This window comes from Myotis daubentonii, chromosome 3 (genome assembly GCF_963259705.1).
Source record: "Myotis daubentonii chromosome 3, mMyoDau2.1, whole genome shotgun sequence".
In the NCBI taxonomy this organism is placed as follows: Eukaryota; Metazoa; Chordata; class Mammalia; order Chiroptera; family Vespertilionidae; genus Myotis; species Myotis daubentonii.
Genome location: NC_081842.1, coordinates 88,451,186 through 88,464,479, shown reverse-complemented (window position 1 = coordinate 88,464,479; position 13,294 = coordinate 88,451,186). Strand labels below are relative to the sequence as shown.

At 41.4% G+C, this 13,294-nt stretch overlaps 1 protein-coding gene across 6 annotated transcripts in view; it reads left to right on the top strand.

Moving 5' to 3' along the window:
* ZNF654 (zinc finger protein 654) overlaps positions 1-13,294 on the top strand; it is a 123,965-nt gene that overhangs the window by 43,476 nt on the left and 67,195 nt on the right. The window lies entirely within an intron of this gene.

Below are 13,294 nucleotides of genomic sequence, written 5' to 3'. Positions count from 1 at the left end.
CGGATTGGAGAGGGTGCAAGTCAGGTTGAGGGGACCCCCCCCCCGTCTTCATGCACAAATTTCGTGCACCAGGCCTCTAGCAGTTAATAATACTGTATATTTAAAAGATGTTAAAAAGAGTAGGTTTTCATAATTTTTATCACAAGAAAAAATTGTGACTATGTGGTGACGGATGTTAACTAGACTTGATATTTTTGCAATATATGAAATATCAAATCATTATGTTGTACATCTGAATCTAATAAAATGCTACATGTCAGTTGTAGCTCAATAGAAAAGCAAAAATTCCACAGAATCAAGGCACCTAAACAAACATATATTTTTTAATATTTAATAAAAATAAGCATGTGGGTCAGTTGGTTGGAGTGTTGTTCCATGCACCAAAAGGTAGTGACATTTATTCACGGTCAGGGCACATACCTAAGTGTTGGCAGTTTGGTCTGTGTTCGGAGCCTGTACAGGAGGCAACCAATTGATGTTTCTCTTTCACAGCAATGTATCTCTCTTTCTCTCTTCCACTCTCTAAAATCAATAAACATCCTTGGGTGAGGATTTTTTTAAAAAGAGGTATGTTTCTATTGGTTTAAAAATGAATAAATACATATTTATGTGGCTTATGTTGGCTGTAGCCTATTGGTTATAGTTTTCTTAAGCTACAGTATTCCCGAAAAGTTTTCCGTTTTAATTTTGGGACATGTGGGAACAGAAAATAATTCCCTGTTGGTCTTGTAGGAAATGGTCATCAATAAATTTATTTTTGTTTCATTTCTTTTTTTAAGATATATAGATTATTTCCATCAAGATCTAGTTAGGGAAATGTATATCATGCTAGATACTTAAGTAGAGAGAATTTAATTCATAGATCTTCTTTCAAAGTTGTTCGAAGATTGAGAGAATAGACAAGGAGAGGATGCTGAACCCAGACTTAGCACTCTAATAAGTTGCTGTTAGCCCTAGAAATGGAAGGAGGAAGGAAGGCGGAGGTATTGGTAGAGCTCAGAGACTGGAGATGGTTGATGAGAGGAGGAAGCACTGACTTGTGTAAAAGGAAACCTCAGAAGAGAAATAATTACTGTTAATCAGGACCCTGAAACCACAGAATCAAGAAATTTGGAGAAAAACAAACAGGATAATTTGCAATACACACACACTCTACCATCTCTAGATCACCTAGATGCTTAATATTCAATCTCTAAAATCACTGAGAAAATCTTGAAGGCCACCGGAGTAAAAATAGACTACCTAATTTAAAAGATTAAAGATAAGAAATACAGCATCATTATCAGGAACTATGCAGGCCAGAATACAATGAAATGATATCTTTAAAGTGCTGAAAGAAAAATCATCTTTTAACTCTAAATTCGAGAAGGAAAAATAAGCATGTATTTAGGGAAGGAAAAACTGAAATAATTAATTCCCAGAAGACCTGAACTATAAAAAATACACCACAGATATAATGCCAGACAGAAAATCTACCCAAAGAGATGAAGAAAACTGGAAATGGTAAAAGCTGAACCATACTTATAAAATAGAGTTTTTGCTATTTTTAATCACTGAAACATAACTATCTAAAGTTGGGGCTGGCAAATATTTTCTCAAAAATTATGTTTTTATTGATTTTAGATAAAGGATGAGAGAGAGAGAGAGAGATGGAGGAATGCGTGGGGGGGGGGGGGGGATGGGTAGAAACGATTGGCTGCACACCCCTATTGAGGATAGCGCCTGCCACCTGGGCATGTGCCCTGAACAGGACTCAAACCAGCAGCCTCTTGGTGCATAGGATGATACCCAATCCACTGAGCCACAATGGCTGGGTGGCAAACATTTTTTTAAAGGGCTAGATATTTAGACTTGCAGATTATAGAGTGTCTGTTGTAACTGTTCTGCTCTGTACTTGTGACATTAAAGCAGCCATAGACAATACATAAATGAATCCTTTGGCTGTGTTCTAGTAAAACTCTTATAAAAACTGGCATCTAACCTATGGGTCATATTTTCTAAATGCCAAGACTAAAGCAAAAATTGTAGTGAAGTACTGTTGGCTCACAGTACATCTATCCTAATAAAGATGGAACATGCAAATTGACCATCACTTTGTGACAAAATGGTGGCGCCCACAGCCTATAAGGACGGAATATGCAAATTGCCGCGACAAAGATGGCAGCGGCCAGGCTGGGACGCTTGCGTTGTCGCCATGGTGACGATGCAGGCGTTCCGCCCCACACTGGCTGCTCTGGGCCTCTGGGCAGGGCACAAAAGTGGAAGGCGGCTCCGGGCCAGAGCGAAGGCCGAAAGACTGCTCCGGGCTGGAGCGAAGGTGAAAAGGCGGCTCCGGGCCAGAGCAAAGGCAGAAAGGCGGCTCCAGTCTGGAGTGAAGGCGGTGCCAGCAGCCTGGGGAAGGAAGGCCTATTCTTGCACGAATCTTTGTGCATCAGGCTTCTAGTCTAATCTAATAAAAGAGAAACATACAAATTGACCGCACCGCCGCTATGCCCCAAGCCACGCCCACCAGCCAATCAGAGTGACAATATGCAAATTAACCCAACCAAGATGGCGGCCAGCAGCCACGGAGCTAGAGCAAGCAGGAGGCTTGGTTGCCCTGGCGATGGAGGAAGCCAGGCTTCCCGCCAGCCCTGGCCGGCTGTGGGCTCTACTCAAGGCAACAAAGTTTCAATTATAGAAGATAAATAAATCCCAGATACCTGCTTCCAGCCAGCCTCCGCTGGGGGCTTGGGTGTCTGGGGACCGTGGCCAGCCTGAAAATAGCCATCAGCCCCGCACCCAGGATGGCTACATCCTCATTGGGTGATGGTCCCCTCTGGCGGGCTAGGCCAGCCTGCAAACAGACATCAGCCACTCTCCCAGAATGGCCAGGCAACCCAGCAGAACGCCCCCACCCTGAAGGGGGTGTGGCCAGCCTGCAAAAAACCATCATCCCCTCATCCAGGCTGGCAAGGCACCCCAGCGGGGACCATATCCTGAAGGGGCTGTGGCCAGCCTGCAAACAGCCATCAGCCCCTCACCCAGGCTGGCCACACCCTCATGCGGTAAGGATCCCCCTGGGGGGCTTCACCAGCCTGCAAACAGCCATCAGCCCCTCACCCAGGCTGGCCAGGCACCCCAGCGGTACCTTCCACCCTGATCCAGGACACCCTTCAGGGCAAACCAGCCAGCCCCCACCCATGCACCAGGCCTCTATCCTATATAATAAAAGAGTAATATGCAAATTTACCCTAACAGCAGAACAACTGGGAATGACTGGTCACTATGACACACATTGACCACCAGGGGGCAGATGCTCAATGCAGGAGTTTCCCCCCGGAGGTCAGTGCTCTCCAACAGGGGGAGGTCTGCTCAGCCACAAACCAGGCTGACAGCTGCCAGTACAGCGGTGGTGGTGGGAGCCTCTCCTGCCTCCTCAGCAGTGCTAAGGATGTCCGACTGCAGCTAGGCCTGCTCCCTGCTGGCAAGTGGACATCCCCCGAGGGCTCCCGGGCTGCCAGAGGGATGTCTGACTGCCAGCTTAGGCCCGATTCCCCGGGGAGCAGGCCTAAGCCAGCAGGTGGTCATCCCATTAGGGGTCCCAGACTGCGAGAGGGCATAGGCCAGGCTGAGGGACACTCCCCCGCCCCCCCAAGTGCACAAATGTTTGTGCACTGGGCCTCTAATATATATATAAAAAGCCTGTGTCTGTGATGACCAGGATAACCCAACGACCAGTCACCATGCGGTGCTAGCATAGAAACCAACCAATCAGAACTTAATCTGGGTGAATTGCGAAGGCAGTTTCTTCACAGAGCTCACACTGTAAGAAGGTTAGGTCAAGGATGAGAATTCAAAATTGCCACCAGCACAGACCTCAGGTGCTGCTTCTCGGAGTGGCCAAGGATACACCCAGTAGCGGACTGGGGACATGACTGAAGGGCTGGTGCTGACATGAAGGCAGGGCCGTTCTGGATTTCCCAGAGGAGCCAATGGCTGCCTAGGAGGTGGAGCTTTTGATGCTGACTGGCATAGAAACCGACCAATCAAAACCTAATCTGAGTGAACTGCAAAGGCAGTTCTATTTAAAGCAGGCTATTTAAAGGAGTAATTCTTTTAAATTGGGACTTTCACATTACTTACAATACGCTTTCTGTACTTTTCTCCTCCTTCCTCCCCAAATGTATACTTTCACTTCAGAACTACAGTCTGTGTGCATAGACACAGGTAAAGTCTGTGAGTGAACTAAGAATAAACAAGACAAATGCTTGCCTTCACAGAGCTTGCACTGTAAGAAGATTAGGTCAGGGACTAGAATTCAAAATTGCCACCTCAGGGTGCTGCTTCTCAGAGCATCCAGGGATACACCCAGTAGTGGACTGGGGGCGTTACTGAAGGGCTGGCACTGACATGAAGGTAGGGCCATTCTGGGTTTCCCAGAGGAGCCAATGGCTGCCTTGGAGGCAGAGCTTTTGGTGCTGACTGGCATAGAAACCAACCAATCAGAACTTAATCTGTGTAAACTGAGAAGGCAGAACCTAAGGTGGGGTCTGAGGTGGGGTTTTAAGGGCAACAGCTGTTTGGTGTAAGGTGTAAGAAAGTGGTTCAATTTTTTTTTTTTTTTTTTTTTTTCAGTTGATCAGCAGCCTAGCCAGGATCTCCAGCCAAGTTCTGGTCTGGATCTCCAGAGAGGTTCTGCTGTTTATTGTCTTGTTACATCCGTATTTATTTATTTATTTATTTTTTAATTAAATCTTTATTGTTCAGATTATTACATTTGTTCCTTTTTTTTTCCCCCCATAACTCCCCTCCTCCCAGTTCCCGCCCCACCCTCCGCCCTCACTCCCCACCCACTGTCCTCATCCATAGGTGCACGATTTTTGTCCAGTCTCTTCCCACATCTCCCACACCCCTTTCCCCCCCAAGAATAGTCAGTCCATCCCCTTTCTATGTCCCTGATTCTATTATAATCAACAGTTCATTCTGTTCATCAGATTATTTATTCACTTGATTCTTAGATTCACTTGTTGATAGATGCATATTTGTTGTTCATAATTTGTATCTTTACCTTTTTCTTCCTCTTCCTCTTCTTAAAGGATACCTTTCAGCATTTCATATAATCCTGGTTTGGTGGTGATGAACTCCTTTAGCGTTTCCTTATCTGTGAAGCTCTTTATCTGACCTTCAATTCTGAATGATAGCTTTGCTGGATAAAGTAATCTTGGTTGTAGGTTCTTGGTATTCATCACTTTGAATATTTCTTGCCACTCCCTTCTGGCCTGCAAAGTTTCTGTTGAGAAATCAGCTGACAGTCGTATGGGTATTCCCTTGTAGGTAACTGAGTTTCTTTCTCTTGCTGTTTTTAAGATTCTCTCTTTATCTTTTGCTCTTGGCATTTTAATTATGATGTGTCTTGGTGTGGTCCTCTTTGGATTCCTTTTGTTTGGGGTTCTCCGCACTTCTTGGACCTGTAAGTCCATTTCTTTCACCAGGTGGGGGAAGTTTTCTGTCATTATTTCTTCAAATAGGTTTTCAATATCTTGCTCTCTCTCATCTTCTGGCACCCCTATAATTCTGATGTTGGTACGCTTGAAGCTGTCCCAGAGGCTCCTTACACTATCCTCGCATTTTTGGATTCTTTTTTCATTTTGCTTTTCCGGTTGGATGTTTTTTGCTTCCTCGCATTTCAAATCATTGACTTGATTCTTGCGCTCCTCTGGTCTGCTGTCGGGCGTCTGTATAATATTCGTTATTTCAGTCCGTGTATGCTTAATTTCTAGTTGGTTCCCTAATATAAGATCGAGGGTCTTATTAGTTTTCGTGTAGATCTCATTAAGTTTATCGGCAGCTTCTAAACCGTTCTTGAGAGACCTTAAAAGTGTGGTTCTGAACTCTATTTCTTCCATTGACAATTTTGTCCTGTTTCTTTGTCTCCGCATTTTGTTATGCTTCCTTGGCGCACCCCCTAGTGGTCTTTGTTCGCAGTCTTATAGATAAATCTTGATTGTTGTAGCTAATTCCAGGGAGGGTTTGACCTCCAGGCCAAGTGGCTATGAGAATCAGCTGGGTCAGCAGTGAGAGAACTTCTGTCCTCTAGGGAGGTGCTAATCTAGCCTTTGCCTGAGGCTATCCGGCAAATGCCTCTGTGCAGGGCTTGGGCGGGGCGGGTCGCACAGGATCAACAGGGTGGGCCGGAGAGAGCAGTTATGGCGGCTCTCAGTCCTGTCCCAAGGGGCTCTGCCTCTCTGAGTCCCAGCACCCGCTGCAAAGCTCGGAGAGAAAGCTGCACTCGCTCTGACCGAAGTCAGACAGTCCCGCTTCTCCCGTTTGAGTCTGGGTCCCTAAGGACTCGCCCGGATCTGGTGCTCAGAGTCTGCGACTCCCTCCCGATTGAAAACAACAACCGCGCCCTCCGCCGCCAGCCTGCTCCGCGCACTCCGCACCTCAGAATTTGACTTCAGCACTGCGCCTCCTCTGAGTGTCCGCATGCGTTTCTCTTTCCTCCTAGTTGTAGGACTTCCACTCAGCCAGCGTTCCTGTGGTTCTGGGTGATGTCCCTTCCGTTTTTTGGTTTCACTTTTGAAGTAGTTGTTCAAAGCAGCAAACTCCAGCGTTAACCTATGCCGCCATCTTGGTTCTCCCCCAGAAAGTGGTTCAATTTTTTAATAACCCATTTGGCAATGTAGTGCATATGGCTGGCTATCAGTCCAGATATAGGGATTATGTATTTTTGTCTGCTAAGAGCATCTCTTCCTGCTGAAAAAGGCTTTCCCCCCCATTTAAGTTATCCTATCATATATAATCTATCTATACTAATAAAAGGGTAATATGCTAATTATACCATGCCGACTGGCCTTCTTCCGGACGTCCAGCTTCTTTCCAGACAAAACCATGGTGGTGGGGGCCAAGGCAGAGGCAGATAGGGTTGATCAGGCCAGCAGGGGAGAGCAGTTAGGGGCGAGATCAGGCTGGCAGGGAGTTAGGGGCAATCAGGCTGGCAGGGGAGAGCAGTTGGGGGTGACCAGGCCAGCAAGGGAGGGCTGTTAGGTGCGATCAGGCAGGCAGGCAGAGGAGGTTAGGGGTGATCAGGCAGGCAAGTAGGTGAGTGGTTAGGAGCCAGTGGTCCTAGATTGTGAGAGGGATGTCTGACTGCCAGTTTAGTGCGTGATCAGGCCTAAACTGGCAGTCGGACATCCTCCAAGGGGTCCTGGATTGGAGAGGGTGCAGGCCAGGCTGAGGGACCTTCCCCTCTCCCGTGCACAAATTTCGTGTACTGAGCCTCTAGTTTAAATTAAAATTGATGAAAAACTAGCATGTAGATTATTATATTGTACCTAAATTAGCAGATGCTATTATTTGAGGGTAGGCTAGGACTTATTAAAGATATGCAGTATATTGTCAACCTTAGGAGAATCATGAAAAACATTGAATACAGAGGGGTATATTTAAAGCTAAAGTGGGGATAAAATGGAATCATAAAATTAATCCATAAAAGGTGGAAGAAGCGGTCAAACAGAACAATGAACAGGTAGGACAAATAGAAAACAACTATTGGGATAGTAGGTTTTAACCCAGGCATATAAAAAAAATTATATTACATGTAAATGGTCTAAGCCAGTGGTTCTCAACCTTCCTAATGCCGCGACCCTTTAATACCGTTCCTCATGTTGTGGTGACCCCCAACCATAAAATTATTTTCATTGCTACTTCATAACTGTAATTTTGCTACTGTTATGAATCGTAATGTAAATATCTGATATGCAGGATGTATTTTCATTGTTACAAATTGAACATAATTAAAGCATAGTGATTAATCACAAAAACAATATGTAATTACATATTGTGAAATATTTATTTCTAATTACAAATAAATGAAATTTTGTCTTGAAGCATGGTGCAGCATGGGTAACAGTCTTAATATAACAACAGTAAACTACATTGCTACATTTTGTGACAGTATGCGTAAAAAGCCAACGTCAGTGTGAAGGTTGAGATTGCTTCTTTCTCACCAGATCAGAAATTCTGGGGGCAGTCTTTGCAAGAGCACAATGAAGATCATCTTCCACAACAAGTCTACTTCTGTATTTAGACTTGATAACCAACAAGCTGAAAACTCTGTTTCACAAAGATATGTTGTTGGAAATGGAAGAAGGCGCAACACAGTCTCAGACAGAACAGGATATGACTGCAAACACTTGATCCAGAATTTTGTAACTGGCATTGTAGAGAAATCAGTTATCGCTGCATCGTTTTAATAAGTTCAATGAACTCCTTTTGTGCTGTCTCAGGAACATCTTCAACTTTGTGAATGGGCTTCTGCCAAGTGCATATGGAGTGTCAGGTAGATTTGGAAAGTATGATGAAATTTTGTCTGCAAGCACGTGCAAGTGTTCTTTCACAGAAATTACCATCGCAATCCTTTTGTCTGGTTCAATGTCATGTTCCTCAAAGAAAGCAGATAAGGTAGGCAACATGTAAATTTTATTTTCATCCAATTTTTTTTTTTTGCCAAAGCTGAAGTTTCATTTGGAATGATCGGATCTTTTCAGACAAATCGAGGCATGTTGCATTTGGTCCTTGCAGTGATAAATTTAACTCATTCAAGATGGCAAAGATGTCAACCAAGTAAGCTATTTTCTGAAGTTAACTTTTATCGCTGAAAAGTGCTTCGAACTGCAGTCTTGCTTTCTGATTAAAAAACGTTTTGAGTTCATCACGAAGCTCAAACACATTTTAAAATTTTTCCTCTCGACAACCATCTCTCTTCAGTGTGAAATAACAGAGCATTGTTCGGTGCATCCAACTCTTTGCACAGTTGTGAAAACAGTCAACTGTTTAAAGTGCTCACCTTTACAAAATTGACACAACTTATGACGCTTTTCATTACTTCTTGTAACTCTTGTGGCAGCGTCTTCGTTGCTAATATTTGCCGATGAATCATTCAGTGAGTTCCGATGACTTTTGGTGACTCATTCAGTACCAAACGTTGAAATCCAGATTGACATCCTAGCATGGCCAGAGCACCATCTGTGCAAATACCACAAACCTTTTCCCAAGAGATCTTATGCTCTTTTAGAAATGAACCAACTGTGTCAAATACATCACGTGCAGTAGTTGTCGTTTCAAGAGGTTTGCAAAAAAAGAAACTCATCTTTAAAGTTGCCATCATTAATATACCTCAGGTAAACCAGTAACTGTGAACAGTTTGCAACGTCTGTAGATTCATCAAGCTAGATACTAAATATTGGAAGTGGAGCAGATTTAATTTCCTGGATTACCTGATCAAGAATATCAGCAGACATGTCATCTTTTCTTCTGCGGACAGTGTCATTAGATAAGGAAATTGCACTCAATTTAGTAACAAATTTGTCTCCGATCATAACTTAAACAATGTCTTTGGCCGCTGGCAACAGTGAATCCTCAGCAATAGTGTGAGGTTTCATAGCTCTGGCGATTCTGAGTGCCACCAAATATGAAGCTTCAACGGCTGCTACGTTTTGTTTGTGGTACTTGCCACCAGTGTCAAGTCTGGCTTTCTTGAGTCCATCAGCTTTGCTTTTAAAATAGTTGGTATCCTTGCCGGCAAAGCTCGGATGCTTGCTATCAAAATGGCGTTTTAGTTTGTTCGGCTTCATAGATTCGGCTGATAGAATCTCACAACAAATAACACATTGCAGTTTCTCAATTCCTCCTATAATTATTGAGGTAAAACCATACTGTAAAAAATCCTCACTATATTTTCTTTTATTAACGTTCTTTTCTACATGATCCATTGTCATGGGATGGTTTGCTAATGAAAATAATATATAACAATAGCTTTAATAATACAAAAGATGATACATGGCATAGTTCAGTCAATACAGTTCATTAAAGTTTCTTATGATTTACCATTCTCTGTGCTTTTTTTTTACATACCTGTTACTATCACAAGGGGGCAGTATTCACATCAACCACAGCTGGATATAAAAAGACCGATTAACATCCAGATTAAGTTCTCATGGTACAGATTTTTTTTTTTTTGCAGTAGTTGATGATTTTACAGTACATGATTTTACATTTACCCTGTAATTATAATTCATGAAGTGTCATTTTACCTCCAATACTGCTGCTTTCAACACAGTAGCTACTTTTAACAGAGTAGTTGCTTTCAACACAGCAGCTGCTTTCTACACATGTGTGACTGGTCCGCATAAGTACATTATGGCGCCAACCCTGTCACATACACCTGTATTTGTACGGGGTGTATGTGATGGGGTTGGCGCGATGATGTCATCACGCCGGGTACTCGTATGTGGGCGTATCTGCATGTGGGCGGATCTGCCTGGAGACAGATAGAGGAGCGGTGTCTTGGTTCCTAAGACCATCGAAAATATGTGTTTTCCAATGGTCTTAGGCGACCCCTGTGAAAGGGTCGTTTGACCCCCAAAGGGGTCGCGACCCACAGGTTGAGAACCGCTGGTCTAAGCCTATTAAAAGACAGAAATTGGTTGGATGGAAAAGCAAGATCCAGCTAACAGATATACAAGGTGTCCCCCCCCAAAATGTATACACACTTAACACCTGATTCTGTTACATTTTGAACATGAAATATATTTTAATAAACCCTGCTTTTATAATTATTCAGTGTGTATATATTTTCGGGGGACACCTTGTACATCCATACCCAATGCCCCCTTTTTTTTGATTAATGAGTAACATATGTTACTCTGCTTTTTTTCATTTAATAGTACATATATCTTGGAGATCATTCCATAGTTATATAGACATAGTCCAAATTCCTGTTTATAATTTATAGTATTTTATTTTGTAGATATACCAGAGTTTATTCAGTATGTCTTATAATGATAGGTATTTGGGTTGTTTCCATTCTTCTTCATAGCACGAATACTGCTATGATTAATTTCCTTTTGCAAACTTTTTTGTTGTATTTTTGACAATAGATTTTGGGGAAGGTCCCTAGAATCTGTGTCAAGGATGAATAAATAGGTAATTTTGCTAGTAGTTCCAAAGTTCCCTCTGTACAGCTTGTACAGTTTAGTTGATCCTTTACATTAGTAGTCATAGGAAAAAGAACAGATATGAAATATAAAGTTTCTACCTCTACATATTATCTAGATTTTTTTCCCCTTAGGGATTTCATTGCTGCTTAAATACTGACTTACCTGACTCTTACCCTAAGGCAGAGCTACATAGACCATGTTGTTTTGTTTTTGTTTACTCTTTACTTATTTTACATGTTCTTTTTTCATTTTAATACAATTATGGAGTTGGGCCTTGTTACTGAGAGAGTTAACAGTAGGGCATGCATATACTTCTCTTTTGGAAAAAATGTTGGCTACCCTTTCATATTTATATATGCAGACATAATTCTGCTATTTTGTTTGACACTACGAAGTCATGTTGGTCTGCATACTGATGTCTAAATTTACTATCACAGCACATTTCTACTAATACTTTCTGTAACTCTCCCTTCTTTAATTCAAACTATAATAATTAGTGCAAATTTAACACCTTCATGTTTCAACATGTTAGAACAGGGATATATGCAAATTTTGGTGCAGAAGAATCAACCATTTATTTGTTTAGAGAGAAGGAAGGGAATTTTAGGCCAAGTTCTTAGGTGAAAGTATATAAACAGGTCTTGAGGAAGCAACATATCCAAAGACCTTAAAATCATGGGAGTTTTAGGGAATGAAAAGTGTGTTGTAATTGAAGAGCATGGAATTTGTGGTAAAAGATATTTGTTTAAGAGCAGTTTTGGATCAGACAAAAAGGTTTTTTGTCATGATAAGCAATTTGAATTTTCTGCTTTAGATCAGTGGTCTTATATACCTAAATAGAATTGGAAGGCAATATAATTAATAAATAAATCAAACAGGCACTGTGTTGGAGAGGCGGATGGAGACCGGCAAATTGGAAAGGAGGTTCATTCCCTGTAGCCACTCAGCTTATTTGCGATGGAGAGATGCAAGCCCTGTGTTACAGGGATTCTTGTTTTTCAAGAGCTAAAATCAATCTATATTTAATCTGAAACATCACAGTTTTTAAATATTTGCCATTCACTAAAATATTCTAAAATAATATGTTATCCAAACAGAACAAGTGTCTCGCCAAAGGTCTTTGCTTTATATGTACAATCCAAACAGTAGTTTGTAAAGTCTGAAGGTAGTTAGATCATTATTTTAGGAAGATCATGGTGGCAGACATAGGTTTTAGGTAAGGGTAAAATAGCAAGACTGGAATTAGGAAGGCCTATTAGAAGTTTAAAGATGAGATAGATGTGAATTAATGTTTGTTAAAAGGGATGGAGAAGATTCCAGAGACACATTAATGGTTTTTTCTTTTAATACTTACTGATAGTAAAATAAATAATTGCAAAAGGGTTATTATTGAAACATAATTCTTTTTATCCCTGACTTCTAGTTTCTCCTATGTAAAGGCAATTTCTTTTATCAATTTGTTGCATATCCTCTAGATCAGCAGTTCTCAACCTGTGGGTCGCGACCTTTTTGGCGGTCGAACAACCCTTTCACAGGGGTCGCCTAAGACCATCCTGCATATCAGATATTTACATTACGATTCATAACAGTAGCAACATTACAGTTATGAAGTAGCCACGAAAATAATTTTATGGTTGGGTCACAACATGAGGAACTGTATTTAAAGGGCCAGAAGGTTGAGAACCACTGCTCTAGATGGTCTGACAATATGCCCTGGATGTACATGTGCCCTTTGCTCCCTCCCTTCCTTTATACAAATGATAATGTAATGAATTTCTGCATCTTTGCTTAGCAGGATATCTTGATTTTTTTCCTTATCTCTTCATGTAGATATAAGTATCTTCTCACTAATTTATTTCATTAATATTTGCATTATATTTCATTGTATAGGTGTATTATAATTAATTTACCTAGTCCCCTGGGGTAGACATTTAAAATATTTTCAGTCTTTCCTACTACAAACCATCTGTGGGTGTATATTCTTATATATACATCTTTGAGCTTATGTATATATATTTGGAGGATTAATTTCTATAACTAGAGTTGCAAAATCAAGTGGTATATGTGCATTTAAAATTTTGATGATTATTACTGTGTTGCCCTTAAAAGAGGTGGTACCATTTATCATTCCTCCACTAAACTATCAGAGCCATGATAGAATATATCAACATTTTCATAAATATGAAGGAAAATGGTATTTCATTTTCATAAATTTTTACTTATTTAATTATGAGTAAATTAGAACATCTTTTCCTATTTGAAAAAGAAAATCTACCTGCATTTGTTTTCCATGAAGTTAGTCCTTCTTCCCT